Source organism: Diorhabda sublineata, chromosome X (genome assembly GCF_026230105.1).
Source record: "Diorhabda sublineata isolate icDioSubl1.1 chromosome X, icDioSubl1.1, whole genome shotgun sequence".
Lineage (NCBI taxonomy): Eukaryota > Metazoa > Arthropoda > Insecta > Coleoptera > Chrysomelidae > Diorhabda > Diorhabda sublineata.
The window spans coordinates 28260152-28283810 of record NC_079485.1 but is presented as its reverse complement, the minus strand read 5'-3'; the positions used below and the strand labels follow the sequence as shown (position 1 = coordinate 28283810).

Here is a 23659-nt window from a genome sequence, read left to right as displayed (position 1 = left end):
CAACCTGGAATTGAAGTGAATAGGAGTGCCTCTATTGAAGAAATTAATGTAAATAGACTAGTAAATTAAATATATGATTAACTTGTTTAGTAGATTGAGCTTATATAACTAGTTTAAGCTATTGAGACTTAAATTGTTTATTATTTACACAAATAACCCCCCGAACGAACTTAGTCGAGAAAATATTAGTTCAAATATTTAAAATAAAAGATTTTTGTTGTTTTTCAAACCAATTATAATCTGTGATATCAAATGCATCCTCCTCTTATAAAGTTATCTGCCTCAGTCGTTTGTATAATAATTATTATCTACAATGTAGAAACAGTTAAATAAATATTTAAATAGACAACTTTCTTAGCGACATCAACGTGAAAATTGTGCTTCCATGAATATTTTTTAACTGTATCGCATTACTATGATTTCTGATCTAAGATAGAATATCTATCATTATTTATATAAATGTTTTGTAATAATCTTCACTGTTTTTTGTATTTAAACTGTGAACAGACTGAAAGTAATATAAAAGTAATTTATTGTTTACATGTCAGTTAAATAAATTAAATTCAGTAACCTGTGTTGTTTTCTGAACTCCAATCACATAACCTCAACGCCGTGGCATACTTCTGATCAAGTCCTTCAAGTAATTTTGTTTCAAAATATTCCACTCCGTCTTTAAAATCACTCGCAGTTCATGAAGGTCATCTGGTATCAAATCTGTGGATCTCATCTTTCTGTGAATATTGTTCCACATATGCTCAATAGGGTTTAACTCAGGGCTGCATGAGGACCAGTCTAAAAATACAATATTTACCTCTTGGAGGGTACTGATGTACTATTCTAGTAACATGGGGATGTGCGTTATCATTAATACAAAGTTCTATCCTGTAAGGAACAGCATGAGGCTCCAAAATTTATGTACCTATGAGCAGTTAATAATCCTATATCTAACAGTGCTTATCTTATGTTGCAAGGAAAATAACTCTCACTATATCTTCTATTGTATTCTTCGACTCATCCGTGAAAACTAGGTTATCCCAATTTTAAGCATTCCAGTTCTCTTGTCCCAGGACAGTGTCAGATACTCTTGCTCCAATTCCAGCATTCCTTGAAACATTTTTCACGGTTTGTGAAGTTACTCTTACATTTGAAGCTTCATCTATAGTCTATTTCGGAAAGGTATAGAGCAATAAAATGGGGAGTTCCGTCCAGTTCGGCTCAATTGCGGTGTCGGCCATACGTTTTGCGTTTAACAGATACCGTTTAAACTTCTATTAGTTTCCTCTGCCTACTTCCAACCCTATTTCAGATTGGGCTTAACCATGCGCCGTAAGGGCAATGGTGTCTTACCCAAAATTTTCAGACCTTTATAAGTATATTCGTTTAGTTTAATGCATCAGTATTTGCTGTTAAGCCGTAAATAGTGTTCACAGCATTATAATATTAGTAATGAAATGGCGACATTTACACCAACGAAAAGATGTTCCAATAATTCTCTACTATCAGTGAATGGAAAACTTATTATTTTAAATGTACACGATTGCATAAAATACGATTTACTGTACAAGAAACTGTCGACCGATGTTCCCGAATGACTGGAGTTGTTGGAAAGTCCACCGTTTTTAAATTATTGCGGGGGAGAAAGACAGCAGGTCAAGTGGAACCTCCCAAGAAAAGTCCAGGAAGACCAGTAAAAGTCCGTGATGAAGACACCAAAAGTGTAATTCGAAGAAAAGTTCACTCTTTTCATTTAAAAAAATAAATACCCACCCTAGATAAGATTTTATTGGAGCTTGGCCAGGATGATAGTATTCCTTTTTGTATTTTTGTTATTTTCTAGTAGTGTAACAAAAATAAAATTCTACTAAAGTTGATTTTTTAATAAATATTGCAATGTTTCATGAGTGATGTGATACTTTTTAGACCGAATGTATTACTAGCAAATAACTTAAAATTTCGTGTTAATTCTAACACATCTTTATTAATTGGCTTCTGGATAGGAAATCATTTTGAAATCAAACTTTTATCGGCTTAAATAATTGTTATATATGTTGTTTATTTATCTTTTTCATTTATTTTCCATAAAATTTTGAAAGTATGTGTTAAAGAATGTTCAGCACAAGATTAAGAAAATGAAGAAGAGATGGAATAATAAGATGGGAAAGGATATAAAATACAGAAAATAAAACAAATTTGTCGATTACTTTGCAATATTATCAAACATAAGCATAAAGAAATGTAATAGATATACATTTTAGTTATAAATTGTAACTTAATAAGAGTGTACGATTCCAATTTGATGCTATAATTACGAAACTCTCGTAATTGAAACTGTATGTTATGGATCTGACCGTCATGTAGTTCCTTCAGAAGCACAAGAACTAATCGATTTATTGAAGTAACAATTTTCAGACCTGATATTCCGGTATCAACTGACTAATAGCAGAGCTGATACCCTACCCTGAGTAATACCAGCATTTATCTATTGGCATTTTACTGTGAAATGCATAATTTTCTTAAATATATATTAATATAAATAAGATACATCGAAAATGCTTATAAACAGTTGTAGGTCGAATATTTAAAAATGTAAAGGAAAGCCTCTAAGTCAACATTCTTTAAGGAATTAGTTGAAAGTGTACGGTAAATGTCTTTCATCTTACTGCAATCACTTTCTCAGATAGGTGTGTTCTTTCCGGTTAAAATAATGAAAGTCGCCGAAATGCATATGTTTGTAAGAGGTTTGTTCAATAAATATTGACAGAATAATTAAGTAATAGTATCAACAATTTGGGTGAAATTTCAAACTATCTCTTATTTATAGGAAATGTGATAGAAAGTGGACTATATATTGGAATTTAGTTCGGTTCAAACAAATTTCATATATTGAAATTAACTAAACTCGGAAAGGATATATCCCGTGCGATAATTTAGGAAAATGGCCCGTACGTGCTTTTACCCAAATTAGGGGGTTTAAACATTTGGCAATTTCACAAATACAATCATTAAACAGTACCTCATCAGATGAGGACGAATTACGGAAATTAAGCTAAAAAGAAATATTGAAAAAGTATTTTAAATTATTATTTTAATTATTTAGTCTTCATTTATCTTATTAATTTGTTTTGATATTCGAATACTATATTCACAATTAATTTAAAAATACTAAATAGATAATTTTATATCTTGTTTTTTGGCTTAAAAAATCGTAAAATAATCCGATTTCAATTATTTTTTTGAATATTTGATTTTATGGTGGATTTATGAAAAAAATATTTAGAAATAACTCATTAACTTTGACTTTGAATGTTATCATAAACGTATTTCTTTGAATATAATCGTTCATAAATTTTTGTACAGGATTAAAAGTAAAAAAGAACAATGTGAGAAAAAAATAATATGAAAATGTTTATTTAATCTTTTTTATAATTAAATTAGTTTTTCAAATCAACTTTTCACTTTAATAATTGTATATAATACTTATTTATGTAGTTAGCTTGTACTTACACTTCTCTCTTTCAATTATCTTTAACATTAAACGTTAGGAAGGTACAATTTTTTTAATTGGTGTTCATTTTCAATTTTTCAAAGTTAAAGAATTATTACTTAATTTTTATGATAACTTTATGAAAAGGATAATTTTTAGAGAAATAGTTAATATTTGAAGCTGTAAATCCATGCAAAATCAACATTTTTGTGTAATTATCTTAGTTTCGTTTATTTTTTTTGTATAGATTAAGCAAAAAATATAAAAACTTCATTAGATTACTTGGATTACTTAGACTACTCAACAATTATACGTGAATAAGTGCGTTTATACGAAAATTTAATGCTTTGAAACTAATATTTTAATTTTCCTTTAATTTTTTCGTACATCCATCGTAAAAATGATAAAGAAATTTTGATTTTTTGATTTTTTAGAACCAAAAATGAAGGGACCGTGATAGTATAAAACCCAAAACAGTTAAAACACTCACAATTTCCATTGATTAATTAGAAATTTCACATGGTGTCATAAACTTCATCAGGTTATCCATGTCAAAGTCGTTAAAAACCTGTTAGACTTCAATTTGTCTTCTATACTAGACAGTCTATACTAGACCAGCATGGAAAGGTAGAAAACGTAAATTGAGTTTATAGGAGCGAACAACTGAAGCCTGGTAAGCGGCAAGACATTAAGCAAAACATCGGCAAGACATCGGGCAATTCAATTGATTATAATGAATAAAATATCTAACAGCGAATCGGCTTATGGTTAATCAATTTATAAAAAACACGTCCGTAGGAATGCTTGAAAGGTGGTGAAAGATTTTTCTTACTCTAGTCGGTAATTAAGGCCTTCAACTAGAATTAATATCGTTAAAATAAAGTAATCGGTGATTGAAAATCGTTTGAGAGTGTTAGAAAATAAAAATCTCTAAAATTTCGGCTCAAAACTAAACAAAATCCCTCTGAAATGGTTAAAGTCAACATTCAGGTTAAACTGATCATAATGTCTTTGATATCAGCACTAATTATCTAGATTTGGATATAGGCAGTGCCGGCTTTAGCACCACCAGCGCCATGGGTAACATTTGAAATGAAATGAAATAACCAGTTTTTCATTAATCATTTATTTAAAAAACTAATAAAATTTGACTTTTCTAGCTCCACGTAAGTTACAGAATTACAAATTCCAAATAAAAGTTGTTCCCATGAATGAAAATTCGCGATTCGGTACCTCGTGAAATTAATTTTAAGGGCTCTAATTTGTACAGTACTTTTTCCTTATTTCCAATAACATTTTCCGTATAATAAAAAAAAACTAAAATTCATCAATTTTTTTGAAACAGTTGTGTTTATCTGTAGTCAAGGATTCCCGTCCTTCTTACTCAGCTCTCTTTTCTAAAGTTCATATTAAAAAGAGATAGATAATGTGTTCCTTTATAGTAGGATATGCCCGTTAAATTGAAGCGCAGAGATTGGACACTCCATTCTAGTGCTGCCAACATAATTAATTTTTCGTGAAATTTTGGGAATTGAAGCGAGGCAAATAAGCGCTACTTTATGTTGGTACCCTGGGCGGTTGTCTCACCATAACGCCGCTACTGGGTATAGGATGACCGTGAATTAGAATCGTTTACTCTATATTTGAGTTATTTTCATTTCATTTGGGTTTATATCTGTTGCATAATCGACAAGTTATAATCTATCTTGAATATAACTGTAATTTTTAACCATTCAAACACTATTAAATTTGATTCAAGTAATCAATCCTTGTAACTAATAAATGATAGCCTGAAGCGAAGTAGAGTTTTCACTTTTTATTTTTAGTAACATTCACACTGGTCCATCTCGAAATTGCGTCATTGAGGTTCAAGTATATGATTTTTGGTTCATCAGTAAAAAAATAACAGAGAAAGAAGATATCTTGAATAAAAAGTTAAGAAGAATTAAAAAATTTCCTTTCATTTTGCATATTGGCAGGGTGAGCGATGGAAGCGACATCTGATGTTTGCATAAAATCATGCTTGACAACAGATCCGTATAAGAAACAATGAATAGTATTAAAAAAATAATTGGAAAATTGGTATCCATTACAAAATACTGTAATCGTGTTTTTTGAGTTAAAAAAGTGATAAAAAGTTATTACGAGATGTTGAAAAAAGTAACCAAAAGAATTCTGTGAGGTGTAAACAAATCTGATACACAACTGCATTAATAAAAATTGATGAAACAATTGATTATTAAATAACAATTAGTGACAACTTTTAATTTTTATTTTTTAATAATTTTTAGGTAACTATTTACGTAGGTTAGGTTAGTACGGGCAAACTTTATCTTGATTGGTCTTGGTTCACTCGGAGGCATGATGCCTATTGTGTTACCCTTTATTTTCCACGATTTGGAAACTTAGTTAACTACACCCCTCTATATTTTCCCTTTCATAACTTATTTTTTAGCACTTCTAACCAAGATTAAAGTTTTTTACTTTTTCCATTTTTAATTCTTCAATTTTTTGATTTTTTAAAGACATCATGGTACTCTAATATTTGACGTCGCTTATCCGGCAAGGCAGTGTACCGGCAAAGCAGGTGCTCAATCGTCTCTTCTCCTCCATTACAGACTTTTTCATAGTTGTCCCCATTCCTGAAGCCTTCGCAAACATTACAACGTCCACTGATCACTCCAATGGTCTTCTGGATTAAGTGTTTTGTGAATCTTATTGATTCACAAATTCATTGATCTTAAGCCAAATCGCTTTGGATGTCGTGCAATCAATTCTGTTTGACCAAATATCCTGATGTTTGAGTTTGATTCCTGAGTACATAGCATATTTTAAGAATTCCATCGAAAGGGAGGTATTTGTCTCTTGGGCTTATCCTGTATTTGATTCTTGGCCTATCAGTGATCCTAGATATTCTGTGACTGTGGCTTAACAGCTACAGAAAAAATGGAATCGACTAAAGACGGAAAGAGCAGATAGAATATTTAGATTTAGAATATAAATAGAAGAACTGATTTATATTTTGAAATATCCGATATCCGACCAATTTAATCCAACCTAGAGACTAGTCGGCTACCAACTTGTATGAGTAACTTGGTTTGGATTCAACAATTATATGTGAATGAGTGTGTTTACACGAAGGATTAAAGCTCTGAAACTAATATTTTGATTTTTTCTTACCCCTTAACGTTTTTCGTAAATCCATCGTAAAAATAAGAAAGAAATTTCCATTAATTAATTAGAAAAACTGGGTCCAAAACTTCATCAGGTTCTCCATATGAAAGTCCTTAAAAAACCGTTAAACATCGATTTGTCTTCTATACTATACTGTTTGAATGCATAGGAAGATAGAAAACGACAAGTGAGTTTATAGGCGATAGCAACTGAAGCCTGGTATACGGTAAGAGGTATCAGCGCCTTCAATAAGCCACTTCATTTAAATACAGATCTGTACTTATTTCAAATATCGCTGTTTGAAAAATATTATTGACAACCATAGACAAATTGGCAAAATCGGGCAATTCAAAACTCACAATAATCATCTGAATTATATTCAATATTATTTGATGTTTGAATATTATTTGGTATGCTCACAAAGTTAATGTTTTCAAATATTCTTGCGATTTTTATAATGAATAAAATATCTAACAGCCATTCAGCTTATGGTTAATCAATTTATAAAAAACACGTGCGTAGGAATATTCGAGAGGTTGGTGAAAGACCAGGTTTGGCTACCAACTCGTCTGAGTAACCCGGTTTGTACCCGGTTTCTAGAAATTTTGAACTCGGTTTAAAAAAACGTAAGTTCGTCGATCACTACAAGGATATATTAAAAATTCTTAGACTACTATAGAAACAAACAAAATTTCAATGTCAAAATATTTCATTACTCAACATATTCTCCTCTTAAATGGATACATTTATTACAGCGAACCTGCAACGTCTCTAGACCTTTCAAAAAAAATGTTTCTTCTTGCTCTGCAAACCAGACATCCACAGCTTTTATTACCTCCTCGTTGGAAGACACATTTAGGACCTTTTAAACTTTTTTTCAGTTGAGGAAAGAGATGATAGTCGGACGGACGGAGCCAAATCTGGTGAATAAGGGGGTGTAATAGTAGGGGAATAGTAATCTCCAGTTATTGTTCTACCCTTATCCAAAAAATCAATCATGATTACTCCATGGCAATCCCAAAAACGATTTTTGGACACGAAACTTCTTAGGTCTTGGAGAACCATAGTGTCGCCATTCCATCGATTGTTGCTTTGTTTCTGGATCGTAGAAATTTACCCAAGTCTCATCCATAGTAACAATTCGGTTTAAGAAATCAACATCGTTTTCAAATCGAGCACAGATCGAACGCGATGCTTCTACCCTTCCTACACGTTCGTATGAAATATTCAGTGCTTCAGATCAGATCCGGTTTAGCCCAATTCGACGGTCTGATAAAATCATGTCATGAACTGCATCGGTATTTTCAGGGTCGGAGACAGAAACTGGCCTTCCCGATCGGTCATCACCTTCAATGGAAAGTTTACCTCTTTTGAAGGACATTGATCACCAAGGGTATTAAGCATATCTTCGATAATCTGCTTACTTCTTAACCCTTTTAAATACAGATACTTGATGGCTCTATTCTCCAATTTTTCGATTTTCACAATTTCGGTGGACATCTTTTTTCTTTTCATTTATTGCGTACCTCTTTTGACGTCAAACTTTACACTGACACTTCTAATAAGTTATTGTTCGCTGCTATGGTAACGCAATATTTTTTTATGCATGGAACTGATCTAGGGTAACTAGATATCAAAACATCGTCGTGACTAGAGAGAAGGGCGTAATTTTTAACTTTTATAGAAAGATTTCGGTTATCCTGAATTTTTTTTTACTTCAAAGAAGTAATTAAGTAACCAATAATTATTGAAAATATACTGTGGTTAGGTTTTGTTGTTTCAATTGTCTATAATCGACTATATTATGGGATTTGATAGTTGTATCTAATTATATATTTATTTGGTAACGTTCAATATTCGATTCCAGGACAATGTAAATAATTATTCTCTTCCATATTTTGAACCTTTCAACAAAGCTAATATTGAAAGTACTTAATTAAACGAGAAAGCTTTTTTAATATATCTTTTAAATTTGTTTATCAGTTCTCTATTTAAGTTTGCCGTTGTCTATCTTTAACTATTTTTAAAGGATGAATTCAATAAAAGAAACCTCATTAACCTCAACATTAATAATTTCACTAATGGCAATCAAGAATAGATCAATATGTAGGATGAGTCTAGAAAGTCACAATTTGTTTTATTATTCCTATTTTATATTCCATTTATTCGATTCGATTAAAAAAGTAACATGTAACCAAGCTATGTTCACACCATACATATAAATGTCCATCAGCTGTTGAAAAGGAAAGTTTATTTCCTATTGTGAAATCGATTTTTTTAGCGTACCATCTCTCAGTGGCGTGGACGGCATTCGGGCCAAGAAAAATGAAAGTGACAACATGTTTTGTGAATAATAAACATACATCAAACAGTGTCTACAGGTGTAGAGTAATAACACTACTATAATTAACATCAGTTACGTAAAAATGAAGAAGTCTTGTTAAAGTACATTGACATTAAGAAAGTAAATTTTTTTAGAGGATGTAGTTCGGAATTATATAGATTCAACCAAAAGATAAAAATAAATAATATTAACAAAAAAATTACAATGATTTTTATCATATTTATTTGCATATATTTTCATTTATTTCTACACACATAAAACAGTCTACTGCTTCAGACGCCATACCAGAATGTGTGGTGAAATGGCGACTAAATCCTTAAATAACCATATAGATGTACAATAGCAGCAATCACAACTGGGGATTATGAAGCTATTAACTACTCGTACGTACGTAACATATACCTGTGCGCATAAGGGCCATAAAAACCCCAACTATCATTATTGGTTATCGGAACGCAGCAACAACTGCTATAGTAACTTGAATGTGTTTGGCTTCTAGCTCCTGAACCGTATCAGAAACGTTCCAGTTAAGTGGCTGCTACCAAAATGAAGAATCTTTTAGCAGCACCCCCAACGTGTCGACTACGGCTACTATGCTACAAAAGTTGAGTTATGGTAGCCTCTCCAATTCCAATAGTGTTTCGTTGTCTGTTTCGCATAGCGTATTTTATATCTTTTATTTGTTACGATCTCGTGTGTCTTTCAAACTACGAGGATGGTCCTAGAAGTACCAGACCTGACCTGGAGATAGCGGTGGATCTGATGACTCCCATGAGGACATGAAGGCTGATGTTTTTAAAACATGGCTCGAACCAATGATAGATCTTCTTACTCAGAACTGCATAAAGTGATAGACAATGCAAGTTATCGCTGGAGACTTTTGGGAAAATTTCCCACAACCAAAAATTAGCTGAATTGCCAAGTCGATGACTTCATCCTCCAGCGAATGATAACTTAGAAAGTATGAATGCGAAAGAATTTGACCCGTCAACAAAGCTCATACTAAATAATTTTCAAGAGTATGTGCTGCAGTTTTCCTCTTCAGAAGTAAGAAAATAAAATGTCAAAGCGAAGTAGTTTTTGAATGAAGTTACTTTGTACGAAGATGGTCACAGAAATACCTGGCCTGGCCTAGGGATGGCGGTAGTTGCTTGAAAAATACCACGGTATTAGAAAATACACAATTTATACATATGTTTCAAGTTTGAAGATGCCACGTTGTTTAATATTTGTTTGGCAGACATCAATAGTGAAAGTTTTCAGTGGATTAACATGAAAAAAATTGGTCATCGTTATGTGCCGCAATACTTTTATTTGAAAGGCCTTAGTCTAACCAATATAAAAGCTGAACTAGATTCTACTCTGGATGAGACTGCTCCTTCGTTATCAATAGTAAAATATTGAGTAGCAGAGTTTAAACGAGGCCGTACGACCTGCGAAGACCAGCATCGCAGTGGTCGACTAAATGAGGTGACGACTCCAGAAATTTGAAAAAAATCCACGAAGCGGTACTGGATGATCATCGACTGAAAGTGTGCGAGCTAGCAGACATGGTAGGTGATTCAAAAAACAGCGTCGTGAAGATTCTTCCATCAAGTATTTGTCAATATTTCATAGAAATAATGCCGAGTTTTTGCACTGTTTCATAACCAAGGATGAAACGTGGGTCCGCCACATTACACTCTAAACAAAAGAACAATCAAAACAATGGGCTGAAAAGGGAGAACCAGCTCCAAAGAAGGCAAAGACCATTTGCAGGCAAGATCATGGCGTCGGTTTTTTGGGCTGCGCATGGGATAATTTTCATTGACTTCTTAAAAAAGGAAAAACTATCAAAGACGAGTATTACGCGAACTTAGTGCAACGTTTGAGCGAAGAAATCAAGCAAAAAAGTCCGAATTTGGCTGAGAAGAAAAGGTTGTTTCATGAAGACAAAGCACCAGCTCAAACATCCTTTATTGCAATGGCCAATACTGAATGAATCGAAGTTTGAATTGCAACTTCATGCACCTTATTCGACAGATTTAGCCCCTTTGGATTATTATCTATTACCAGAATTGAAAAACTGGCTCGGCGGTCAAAGATTTTCCAACAATGAAGAAGTCCTGTCGGCAGTTAATGGCTATTTTGAGAAGCTTGACGATTCTTATTCTAAAAAGGGTATCAAACTTATTGAACATCGCTGGGAAAAGTATACGGAGCTAAAAGGAGATTATGTTGAAAAATATATATATTTCAAAGTTGACACTTTGTTTTCACGATCAAGGTTTTCATAAAACGTTTTGTTTCTATTCACTCTCGGCGCTTGCGTGGAAAAACCCGCCATCGTTCGACTTTTTAACTACGAAGAAATATCTTCAAAAACAGAAGACTCCATTAACTAGAATACCATTATCGAATACTTGATAAGAATATATTTAAAAAATAGTGGAAAACTGCTAAATTATTTCTTTTTTCTGCTTATTTTTCTTCAAGAAATAAATTGTGATATACAATCATATCACCGAAAGAGTAAAACCCTTTCTAACATGAATGTCTACATTCAAAGTGATCTTACTTAATTAGAAAGAGCTTATTAGTGACAAAGTCTCAAATTATATCAGTATGTTTATCAAACCATAATCGATCTTTACTGAGATAGTAATTTTGAATAGTTCGCACGTGAAAGTTTGTATCAGAAAAGTTATAACGGATTCCATTAAACTGGTAAATGCATCCAACGGAATCTACTAGAATCTCTTAAACATAAAATTGGAGAATACTAACCTATTAGAATCTAGTGTAAACAATTAATTGACCACGCTACCATAGAATAATTGATAATAAAATCTTGTTCACTTAAGGAAGGAATTTCAGTTATTTTGTTATTTAAATAATTCTTTTAAACTATCACATTTCAAATTAATATATTATATTGTTTATTATTTTGATTTTTTATTGGAATGTATTCGAATTTTCTTCATATAAATTATCACAAGTAAATATTCCTCTACTGTTGTGACTGACGTTGTAAATTAAGTTGTACTTATCAAAACATGAAACAAGATATTTTTCTCCCAAAATCATTCTTAATTATCAACATAGTCTCCTTTTGTACACTTTTTCTTAACCTGCTCCAACCTTTTTAACCCTTTTAAATTATAATTTTTTCCAATTTTCCGGTTTCTCACATTGGGTTTTTCTTTCTCTACTGACTGTATGGCGGAGGAAAAGTCTTTTGTTTCTCTATTTCGCAACAACGGTTTTCCGATTCAAATCCTTCACTTAATAAGGAAATTCGAAGAATTCCTATAGTTGTTTCTGTCTACTCCATTTATAAGGATGTTTTACTGTCCCTTGCAACCTTCTTCGACTTGTCAACTCAAACCCTACCACGCTTGATCTTTGCCCTCGCTTGTAGGGTTGTCTATAAGTAAGACCCAAATGTAACTGTATCTAATAAACTTCGACTTATATTGCTAGTTGCGTACACAAAGGAGGCAGATTTTGTCAAGATGTTGTCTTTCACCTCAAAATACGCGTTTACGTATGCGACAACGTCTGATCTGATGAAAATCTCTCTTCTGCAAGTGAAACATTAAGGTTAGGAAAAAAGAAACAGTAGTTGGGTTATGTATCTGGTGAATACAGTGAGCGGTCAATCAATTCTAAGTGTAATTTCAGCCATGGCGATCACCAAAGTGTGAGAAGGTGCGTTGTTCTGAAGGAACAAGAAAAGGACTGTTTTTTCAAATGCGGCCGCTTTTTACCCAATTTTTTCTTCTACCTTATCAAGTAATGATGCGTGTTAGTCTCCTGCTATTGTTTTACCTTTTTGAAAATAGTAGATGAACACAAACCCACAATAACATCTTGTTTCCAACCAATGAAATTGTCTATGCATTTATCGGAGCAAGGGATTCCTTGGCAATTCACTGTCTTGACTGTTCTCTCATTTCAGGAGTATAGTTATAAATCGACGTGATAAATCCGATTCAATTTTCTTAAACCCTACTCGCGGATTCCTTACAGATGCCTAATTCTTCAGTCAGTACAAACCAAACTCGTTCTTTTGATATGCCAATAGCCCCTTCTATCTCTATAATCTCAATCCTATAGTTGTTCAGTACCATTTGGTGAATTTTTTTGATGATATAGCTCGTCGTTATTCAAGTTGATACAGCCACGTTTGAATTCAGTTGTTCACAACTTTCTGGTCGTCAATGTTGGTGCAGGCTCGATACAAAGTGATTAACTCCTCGCGTAGGTGTATTATCTTTCAAAAATAAATATTTAATGACAGTTCCATACTCAAATTTTCCATTTTCAAAAAAATATCCGATTGTTAAAGCATCCAAAATTGCTGATATTTCCCAACCAATGATAAGTGCTGATATCTTTGGGTTGAGTTAGGAAATTTTCTAAATAACCCTCGTACAATACAAAACATATTTCATATACACAACACAATAAAAAATATCAATTCAAGCAGAGGAAACTAATAGTATATCAGGACCATACAAATAATTCCAAATCCAAACTAACTAACTTAATGCTTCTTTCGCCAGTCAATAATAGTAACTTTTTCATTAAGTTGAAAGTTACATTTCCTCAACGAGAATTTTTTTTTATTTTACGTAGTGATGGTTGGTATGGATCCCTTTGCTACGTTCAGCATAATGATATATGTTTGTTGTTTCTGATCATGCACATCAATATTGTAGTATTCCGGAAAGTGAAACCGTTTATTTTTGAATTATATTTGCCATTAATTCAAATTTGCAATTTGTTGAATGCTGTCCTCTTTTCAGTTTACCTTATCGGATTATTTCACAGAAATTAAAATCATTCATTTTTCCAAATATAGATGTAGGCCAGCGAAACTTTTTTGATCATAAAAATAAAAAAAAAACAGTTAACAGATAATTGGACTAATGGAAAATTAACAAAGAATTTATTACATATTTATGAACGAGACAGGTCCGTCTTAAGCAATAACATAACTAGCGTCAAAAATGTGTACAAAGTAATGTAATGTAACGTTTTTCGTATTTATTTACAATCTTTCTATTCGTGGGTTATTACGTTATTAATTTATGTACACAATACACTTAACTTACAATAATTTATTTGAATGATAAACTTTACTAGAAATTATTTAAAAGAAATACTGTAAATAAACCGCCTGATATAATTGTAATTGGTAGAAATGATAAGCAAATTTTAAAGGAAAAATCTTGATTTTGAAATATTTCTTTTTATAATAATTTAGGATCACTATACGTGGCGGTCGTCAAGGAAAGGGATGTTTGTCATAATGTGACTTTTCACTTTACGGATTTATATACTTTAAATTAAGCAGAACCACATGGGAATGATGAAATTAGTCTTTAAAGATTATACATGCCATAATAACGTAGAAACTTTCAAGAAATCCAGAGAATATATAATGAAAAGCTCAAAATCACGATTCTATATTTATCAATATTCGAACCCTAATTTTTTTAGTGTTCACATGTTAAAAAATGTGTTTTTATTATATTCAGAGATACTTATGATTGGTAAAAAAAATAACAAATATTGATTTATTTTTTTCGAATTAAAAAACTGAATTGAAGAACATACAATACCAGTCAAAAGCGTTGCCCTCCTTATAATTGGCGTGATGAACAACAAATATAAACAATACGATCGATTTTGATCTTTTCAGGATCTTCGAAAAATATGAAGGGAAAGTAGGACACTGCTTTCAGACTTCCCTGTCCAATTTGTCCCTTAACAACTCAATTGAGTTGAGTTCAGGTGACCATGATGGCTAAATCACTTTTTTCACCACATTCTTCCTTTTCAATTCTTTCAAATACACTTTGCATATCTTCGAGGAATGCTGGAAGATACATTTTCTTCCGATCGGGGATAGAACAGAAAGTTCCTATATTTTTTTTAGCCTTTAAATATTCTTTAATTTTTAACAAGTCTCCAGTCGCCCTACGTCCAAAACATCCCCAAACCATCACCGAGCCTTCGCCATGTTTTACAGTCGGGATTACACATGGCTCTAACATCCGTTTCTCCTTTGACCTGCGCACAAACGCTCTTCATACGTCCAATTTATACGTTCTTCAACCTACTGCGACCTCATAATTTTATTTGGCGTCTTAAAAGAGGTTTCCTTACTATCAACTTTCCAAAAAGGCTAGTTTCGTTCAATCTCCTTTGCACTGTAGAAGTACCCACTCAAAGACAGATGCCTAGATTCATTGATCTGAGCTGCTACCTCTGGGCCCGTGAGTCGTCGATCACGTACACTAATCAATACAATACGTTTATCTTTAGCGGTTATGGTTTTTCGAGATCACCCTGACCATTTTCTATGGCTAAAGCTCCTGGTGGATGCATATTTTTTCACGTTGTCGTCCACGATAAGTGGAGGTATTTTTAATTTGTAGGCAATGGTACGATTACTTCTACCTAGACTATGGAGACCTGGTTGCTTGGTTTTATCTACTTTAAAACTTACAAATCTGAATTTGCGATAACGAATTTAATTCGTATACGAACTTGACAGAAAGATGTTTTGGTCCAAAAAGTATAAATCACAGCACGTTCTTGCATCTCACAGGGATAGCTGGGACTAAACTACAATCATAAACATTGAGAAAATAATAAACAAATCAGCCGGTACATGCAGGTTTTAACTTTTCGCACACACCGACAAAATATAAACATCTGCACGTCTAAAGTAAACAAATAACGGATACTATTATTTTTGGTTTGTAAAATACCGTTTCGATCTTCGATTGACAATATGAAAGAGAAATTTGTTGATATTTTGAAATTGAATGACTGGTAAAACTGAACTTCATATCGAAATTGTTCCGAATGAAGCTGTGATCACAAAAAAATATTTGAATTGAGTCAATTTGTAAAGCGACCTCATATTATTAATGAAATATTACGAATTCAGTAGGAATGCGGTTCAAAAATATATATTAAAGAAATGTCAAAAGAAAGTTATTTAATTTCATATCTCAACGAGTCTCTCGAGTATAATATAAAGGAAGAAATCGTACTGAATATTTCCGAAAGTGCTCCCGACTATGACATTCATATTGATTTCTTATCCTAGAAGTAATAAGCTGAACGTTTTAGGAATTTAGGAAAAGACTTGAGTTGAAGTTACTTGTCGTCACTCTCCTACACCAATAAAGAATTCCTATCGATGTTTTAGACCAGTTGAATGTCCATTTATTGCCAAATCTATCTCAATATGTAAATATTTTCAAAGCAATCGACTGAAAAACTGATAGCAGGGAGAAAATTTATTATACAAGTTTCTATTTTCAATATTGGTTTCTCTACAATCCTGACAAAATAAAATTTGATTCTTTTTATTTCTCAAATCATTTTCATAAACTTTATTTCAATTAAACTCATATTTTTTCATCTTAATTCTGACTGTATTTTTTCACAATTTTTGAGAAATTATCTAATTTTTACGTGGATACAGTGTGCTTATAGAAACTGATAAACTAAAATGTTAACCTCGAATGAATATACTTCCATATTATCTACAGAACTGTATAATAATCTCATTTTTTTGGCCCACTGTATCTTTTACTCGGTTGTTCTGGTCCATTATTGACATATCCAGACTTTGAGCAAATTTTAAGAAAGAGGTTCATCCGAATGGAAAGGGGATGGCATTTTTGGAAAGGATAGTAATTATTTACAATTAAGTAAAAGAAGGATATTTCACCAAGGCTTTGCAATGATGCACAAGTTGATGTAAAACATTGTGAATTTGGAAGATTCGTAGATGTAATTGCTTCCTTATTCACCTAATTAGGCTTCAGATGAGTTTTATCGTTCTCACTTCTTGAAAAGTTGTAGGTGGTTGTAAATGAAGCCTACCTTGATGTGAAATAAAAATGACTCTACAAAAGTACTTGACCCAACAAAGAAAACATAAAAATTTTGAAAAAAATATATTTATTTTTCAACGTAATCTCCTTTTAGCCCCATACACTTTTCCCACGGTTGTTCAATAAGTTACACTTTTTATAATAAGAGTCGTAAATCTCCGCTGTTAACTGCCGACATCACCTCTTCATTGTTGGAAAATCTTTGACCGCCGAGCCAGTTTTTCAAGTCTGGTAATAGATAATAATCCAAAGGGGGTCAATCTGTCGAATAAGGTGCATGAAGCTGCATTTCAAACTTCGATTCATTCAGTTTTGGCCTTTGCAATAAAGGATGTTTGAGCTGGTGCATTGTCTTCATGAAACAACCTTTTCTTCTCAACCAAATTCGGACGTTTTTGCTTGATTTCTTCGCTCAAACGTTGCAATAAGTTCGCGTAATACTGGCCTTTTTCAAGATAGTCAATGAAAATTATCCCATGCGCAGCCCAAAAAACCGACGCCATGGCCTTTCCTGCTGATGGAACGGTCTTTTCCTTCGTTGGAGTCGGTTCTCTCTTTTAAGTCCATTGTTTTGATTGTTTTTTTGTTTCGAGTGTGATGTGGCGGACCCAAGTTTCACCCTTGGTTATAAGAGGGCGCAAAAATTTGGCTTTATTTCTGGGAAACATTGCCACTATACTCGATGGAAACATCTTCACGACGCTGTTTTTGTTCCATTATAAGCAAACGCAGCACAGCTTTCTCATGGCCAAATTTCCAGTTAATATGCCATGTACCGCACTTTTTAAATTGCCTACCATGTCTGCTAGCTCGCAAACTTTCAGTCGACGATCATCCAGTATCGCTTCGTGGATTTTTTTCAAATTTCTGGAGTTGTCACCTCATTTAAACTCTGCTACTCAATATTTTACTGTTGAAATGAAGGAGCAGTCCTACCCAGATTAGAATCGAGCTCAGCTTTTATATTGGTTAGACTAAGGCCTTTCAAATAAAAGTATTGTGTAACATAACGACGAATTTTTTCCATGTTTACAAATTCACTGAAAACGTTAGCTATTGATGGCTGTCAAACAAACATTAAACAGCGTGGAGTCTTCAAACTTGAAACATATGTATAGATTGTGTATTTTCTAATACAGTGGTATTTTTCAAGCAACTACCGCCAGCTCTAGGTCAGGCCAGATACAGAGTAAGATGATTGTATTGCATAAAGTTAAATGCTGAACGGAAAAATGAGCTGCTGCTGGTACCTGTTGTATGTATTTTTGCGAGGGCGAGGGCGCTTGGCATGGTTGCCAAATAACCATGAAGTCATCTGGTGATTTCTCGTTCAGCGTGTGTCCAACAAAAGTATGTCACAGCTTAAAGACTTCACTGGACAGAATATAAAATTAGCAAAAAATATGGGGAATAAAAACAAATGGGAGGGAATCAGTTTATATAACCTTCACAAATTAATTCACGTAAATACAGTTAAATGGCATACATCTAGATTGTAGATTGAATTGGCAACTTTGCAAAGAGAAAACAACTTGGTTTACAATTACATTGCTGGATGATTGGCAGAAGATCTTAGTTATCTATATCCAACAACGTGTCATTATACAAAGTAATGCTTAAGTCCATCTGGACATACGGAGTATGACAAACAAATCAAATCTAGCCATTTTAGAAAGACCTTGGAATGATGGTAAACGCCCAGTGGTATGTTCTAAGTGACGTTATTGAGAATGATCTAAGTATTCCACTAGTGCTCTTCAACAAACTAATGGGAGAGAAATCTGAGATGAGAAGATTGAAGCGGTATAGGCCACCGAATAGACTGTGAGGAATGCGAGGAATAGACTAACTATAAACATTTAATGTGGTGTGAACAATTAGTATTAACCAAACATTTTATATCAATCATATAAGGGTCGATTCATTGGAACAATCCCTTTCATGTTTTTTCGACGGTCATACCAATAGATTTTATAATAGATGGGGTTGAAAAAATTGTATTTTTGATATTACCTTCCAATCGCACAATATAATTTTATAATTTTACCCTTATAAAACCCTATAAATGTAAGTGAATCTCTAAATCAAGTTGACGAAAAATGAAAAAAATTATTGTATTCTTTGTATCCTTAATTTCAAATCTTAATAATCCGTATATTTTTTATTATCTTTGTTTTCGGTATCTATAGAGAAGCGTCGACAGAATCTAATAAATAATTTATACATTTATTATAATTTCTCTCACTTATTAGTTGGATAATCACTCTTTTCATTTATGTTAAATAGTAAGTTAATGTGAAGATACAGTCGACTGTTTTTATATGTCATATTATTTTCGAAAAAGCAGTACAAACGAATACATTAAACTTTTATTTGTCCTATTTAGTTGGACGCAAAGACATTCGAAGAAAGTAGTCCGTTAATTTAAATTTTTCAAAACTATTTAATTATTTTCTTATAATTGCAAATCAACTATTCAAACTTCAATAGTTATAATCATAGATTCATTCAAGCGACGTCTAATTCTTTTTAAGTAAGTCGTGGTTAGATTGAAACTTGCGAGGTTCGTCTACTCGTTATTTATGTCTAGCATGGTTGAAGTGAGACCAAGGAAGCGATTATAAATGTTAGTGAAGACGTGAAATTAAAAAAAATAAATTTCTTCAACCTTTTAGTTCTTAAACCTTTTTAAATGGTTTGATGAATCGTCTTGATTTTAAGTCTGTTTTGACAGAAAATCAGTTTCAAATAATAGTTAAAAATTAAAGTTTCATATCAAATCAAAGTAATTATCTCATTTAATTTTAGAAAGAGTAACTTTTTATTTCACCATCAGATGCAAAGAGATTGATAATTCATAAACCTGACATATCTGTTCAACCAATTGTTTTAAGTATTCTAACTCCTCTCACTCCAGTAACTAATTAGTTGGAAAAAATTAGACCAAAGCAATCAAAATTACATGGAATTTCAAAAACTTATATCAAAATTCTTTACGAATATGTACTTATTTCGTTAGATGTAGTTTCTTTATAAACAAATACGATGATTGGTACTCAAGTTTTGAGATATGGCAAAACTGTTGTGGATATTTCATATCTGTCATTTTTAATGGTGAACGTACTTAGAAAGTGTTGTCATTCGAGTGCTATTTGACTTGTTTACAGATACTTCACAGACACATTCATCTTGTTCAAAAAATGGAATTAAACCCTGTTTCATGCGATGATTTTCTATGACTTTCGACGTAGATTAAACCAACAGCAGTGTGCCGCTCAACTTATTTCGACTTTTGGTGATGAAGCATCATATGTTTCGTTTCAATCGTGGTCGTACTTCGCTATAGGATGAATTTCGTTTAGGTCGTCCAATCTTGGCTGTGAGTAAACTGATATTAATCGTCATGTGACATGCCGTGAGAATAAGGTATACTTGGGCATTAGCTCTACTCGTATACATTCAATACTGCGTGAACATTTGGTTGTCAAAAGATTTATTCGTGTTGGATATCGCATAATTTGACAATCGCTCAAAAAAAAAACAACAATCGATTGTACAGGTCTTTCGAGACGAGCTAAATCCAACAAAAATTCTTTGCTCATGAATCACTACGAAGCAAATGAATGCCTGTTTTTTTGGAATACATGCGTATGTCGGTGCTGTTCTATTAGAGCAACATAGAACAGAAAATTATGAATGGTACAGTTGAATTTGTTTGCCAGAAGTGTTCGAGGAACTTAATCGTGGAAGTCATAATGCGAGCTCTCACACATCAGTTTAAACAACAATGTTTTTGTGTAGTCAAAATATTGAATTGATGGGTCATCGGCCGTACAGTTTTTGTTTGGCACCAATTGATTTCTTCTTTTTTCTGCAGTTCAAAAAGAAATTGCGAGGTCAAAGTTTTTCTACAACTGAAGAAGGGGTTGAAGCGCTCAAATCACATGTTTTGGAGGTACCTCAATCTTAATGAAGAAAAGTTTGAAAAACAATAATGCCATATCCAATTATAAATATTTGTTTTTATTTGTCTTAAAACTGAAGCAGCAACCCTCGTATTTCAGGAACCGAAATCAAATGATTTGAGCAAACATAGTCAAAAGTTTGAGTGCTATGCGGTTTCAATTCAAAATTTGAGACCACTTTTTTATCATATATTCAAAACGGCTTACGATATATCAATTTAAAGGAGTTTGATCAGTTAGTATTCTTGGACGATTTTGAGAAAATTTATATAAAACACTTTTAACGGAAAGGAGTTAAACACGCATGACCTTTATGAAAATTAACATATTTTGTTTTGCTGTTTATATTAGAGACACGAAATAATATTTATTTATTAGAGTATCCAAAAACAATCAAGTTATTACTTTCTAAAACATGCGACAAATAAGAAATAAGACTTATTAAAATATCAAAAAAATGTTTTGAATTTAAAATAAATAACACTATGTGAAAATTAAACTGAAAAGTTGAATGAATTGAATTCTAAATACATGATATTTTAAATATAACAGGTTCAAAAGTACTTATATGTGGTTAAAAAAACTCCTTTTCGACGTGGAAATTGAGTTGTTCATTTTTATTTATTGTGTCTAAAATGAGATTTTTAAATTAATATAGAATATTAGGAACAAAAAATGCATTCCTTTTCAGTGAGTTTTTTTTCAGTTTGAAAAGGATTTGTGGTGCTTAAGTACGTCAAAATCAATTTAAATTGTGTCCTAAGATTGCGGATTCACTAACAAACAAAGATTAAAAAAAGTTAGAAGATTAAGAAAAGTTAGAAGAAGATTTCAAAATTTTAAACCTTTCACATATTTTCTGAAAATCTTGGACAATATACTTTTATACTAGTGTCAAAAAAGTAGAATTACTTGAAGAAAAAACGAAAGGATTAATAATGATGTATCTCTAGTGAGAATATCAGCGTTTGCGATAACTACAGAGGGTGTTTTATGAGTAATGTCAAATTCTATGCCTCAGTTTAAACATGCCCTAAATTCTATGGAGAGTAAATTTGCTTTATTTGTGCGGGAAATATGACATTCTTCTATTGTCGAAACATTATTGGAAACAAAAGTTTGAGGCAGCTGTGGCAGCAAGGAAAATATATGAAATTGAAGGGGAGGACACAGTTAATTAGCGAACGGCACAGCGTTTTAATAGTGGAGTCGTCCATCTGCGTGTTATATTGAGGGTACAGTAGAAAACCAACCTAGTGCCAGCACTCGCCGATTATCGGAATCCCTTGGTTAGGTAGGTAAGATATATGAAAGTGGCACAAGAATTAATCGAGATTCAAGCGAGTAGTTGTGTAAACAGATCCTTGCCCTGCTGAAAGATAATCGTTTTATTAGACGTATTTTTACTTACGGGGAAAAATGGATTTGGACAAAGAACAATTACCAGAACCCGTCGCCCAGAGGCCGATTCGAGTCTTGTTGTGTATCTAGTGGAATTATGAAGGCTTAGTGCAGTTCATTCCAAAATCGATATGGACAGCTGATGTATAAGCAAGTAAAAGCGGGATCTTACAACAAGACAATGCTGGACCACTTACCGCGAAAGTTACGCGGAATAGGATTGAAGAACTTGGTGGTATCAAACTTCTACCACACCCAGCATTTAGTCTAGACCTGGTACCGTCAGATTACTATTTTTTCAAATCCATGGGGAAATTGTTGAGAGGGAAAAATTTGAATCAATCCATCAATCCAAAGGAGATGTTGAAAAACTGCAGTGTGACAATTTTTAGTATTAAAGCCAAAAGAATGGTTTTACTAAGGTCTCAAAGAGTTTGAATTGATACCATAGAATACGATGGGTTATACTTCGAATATCAAATCTCTCTATTTCTAATTTAATAAACAAAGTCAACAAAATACCTCGATGTAGGGTATGATAGGCAATGAGTTATCCTCAATTGAAAGTTGTATTTAGTAAATGATTCGCTGCAGATCTTACCAAAGGATCAATAATGATGTATCTCGAATGGTGAGAACATAAGCATCTGAGATAACTAATTCATGTCGTATCAGAATCAATCCCATTTTTCTTTTTATATGTATTACATTTTCAATAAATGTGAAATCTTATAAGTAGATGATGCTGTGGCATTGATTCATTAGCAGAGAATAATTAAAAAAAAGTAGAAAAATGACTTGTATCGAAGCCAATGGAATACGTCGTTGGCCTTCTCCAAAATAGGAACAGAGATATTTGATTTAATTTTGATCACACCAATTCGCTTGTTAAAAAATTTGTATTCATCAAGTATATAATAATTAATTGTGAATACAATATAAAAATATACTAATTCATTGTAATATTGCTAAAGTTGCACAGCTGTAGTGATATTTTCATTTTTTAAATAATAATTTCAATAATATTGCGGCTCAAATATCTGTTCTAACACAATTTAACGAAAATAATTATTTAATAACACCTGTTTTAAAAATAACGTAAGCATGAAATAGGAAAAAATATTTAATATGAATAACAAGTGAGAACTACCTACCTAAATTTTATTTCTTTTATTATTAAGTTGAACAACCAGAGTGAAATTCCTCCAGAGTGTGAAAAAGACGAGTTGATAATCCGTTTCACTATTTAATACACTGTATACACGTATCTATATCCTCAATTACATCGGTCACCAGTTGTACCGACAATGATAGGTATAGGTAGTACTTTCTCCGCGCACTTTGTTTCAGTACTGACAACTAAGCTACAACAGTTAAAACAGTACAC

General features: G+C 32.6%; 1 protein-coding gene across 1 annotated transcript in view; it reads right to left on the bottom strand.

Annotated features, from left to right (window-relative positions):
• The window catches only part of LOC130451269 (uncharacterized), a 33917-nt gene extending 10258 nt beyond the window's left edge, over positions 1-23659 (bottom strand). Inside the window, exon 1 of the mRNA XM_056790179.1 lies at positions 23427-23659. The gene's annotated coding sequence lies outside the window, so the exon portion shown is untranslated. The remainder of the gene's footprint in view (positions 1-23426) is intronic.